The sequence below is a fragment of the Tupaia chinensis genome, unplaced genomic scaffold (assembly GCF_000334495.1).
Source record: "Tupaia chinensis unplaced genomic scaffold, TupChi_1.0 Scaffold000614_1, whole genome shotgun sequence".
NCBI lineage: Eukaryota > Metazoa > Chordata > Mammalia > Scandentia > Tupaiidae > Tupaia > Tupaia belangeri.
The window spans coordinates 30319-32058 of NW_006160133.1; positions in this window are offsets into that span (position 1 = coordinate 30319).

Sequence of the window (1740 nt, forward strand, 5' to 3'; positions counted from 1 at the left end):
TAAGCGCTAGGGAGCTACACTGGGAAGATCAAGAAGGTCATAAAGGAAAAATACAACCCTATGTCCTAGAACTCCCGATTTCCTTATGGGGCAGGGATCTCTTAACCGCTATGGGGTTTTCGCTTAGTAATTCTAGCTATTCTCCTGCAGCTCACCACATGATGCAAAATCAAGGTTTTCATCCCTCCTTTGGTCTAGAAAAGAGACTCCAAGGGAGACGCAGTTCAATTCATGCGTCTAGTAATCAGAGTAGACATGGCCTGGGTTTTTTCTAGAGGCCGCAGAGAACACTATACCCATTACCTGGGAGACCGAGGAGCCGGTATGGGTAACTCAGTGGACTCTCTCCTCGGAGAAACTGCTAGCCGCTCAACAATTGATAGCCGAACAGCTAAACACATCCGGCCGTCCACTTCCTCATGGAACACCCCTATATTTGTCATCTCAACAGGTCAAAACAGATAATGGCCCTGCCTACACCTCTCAAACATTCCAACAATTCGTGCCCAAGTGAACGTGGATCTGCATCATGGGCTCCCTTACAATCCCCAAGGTCAAGGCATAGTCGAGAGGGCTCATCGTACTCTAAAAGAGCTCCTTCAAAAACAAAAGGGGGGAATAGGCATGGGCCACAAACCTAAACAAAGGCTCTCTTTAGCATTGCTAACTCTAAATTTTCTTCAGCTGGATAACGATAATAACTCTGCCGCAGACCGTCATCTGGGCGCTGTGCCACACAAACGGGGCTATGTAAGGTGGAAGGATGTAATCACAGGACAGTGGAATGGGCCCGACCCGGTACTAACGTGGGCAAGAGGATCTGTGTGTGTATTTCCACAGGACAGCACGGACCCGGTGTGGGTACCTGAACAACTGACACGCACTGCAAAGACCCCAGAAGAGCGAACCCCGAGTGAAGATGGGATCAGTGACGCTGCTTCTGATAGGAGTGCTGGCAGTGAGCTTCCCCAAACAGCAATGGGGAACATTATCGGTTTTTCCTAAGCCCCTCCCTGTTGCTCATTCGGCACGTACCTTCCCCAGGTTCTTCACCACTAATGTGAGCCTAGACTTACCATTTTTGCCCTTGGATACTGAGCTGGCAGCAGCCCCTGAGTTCAATTATTCCCTTGCTGGAATCCTATGTTTTCATCTTCTTACTAATATTTCTGACACCAACACTACAGGTTGCATTGACATGTATAACCAAACAGGGGCTTGGATTACGTGCCCCAAAGTCAACAGTAAGCCATACTTCACCTTTTCTCCTTATATCTCCACTGCTCCTAACTCGACCTGGCCAGGATATAATTTTACACACTCTAACCCCTTCCACCTTTGGCTCCTCTGTGGGGTGAATGGCAGTTGTTCAGATACCTCTCCTTTAGTCATGCTCTTGGCTGGGGCCATAGGGCGCACCCCGGTCTCGTGGAACAGCAAGTATTTCCCGTGGGAGGGAAAACATCACCTTCCAACCTACCCCGGTCTGCCTTCACCCTCCTTTCCTTTTCCTAGTTAGCAACGCTACGCTGTCCTCGACCACTCTTACTTGTCGCAATGACACCTGTTTCTACACCCTGTGTTGGAATGCTTCCCAGTTCCACGTTGCTATTGTTCTGCGCCTACCTTCTAACTTGCCCATCCCTGTGGAAAACCCAACAGCCCTCTCCCTATATAGACAAAAGAGAGACTTCGGTGTCACGGCCGCCATTGTAACAGCCATTGTGGCGGGGGGGCGGC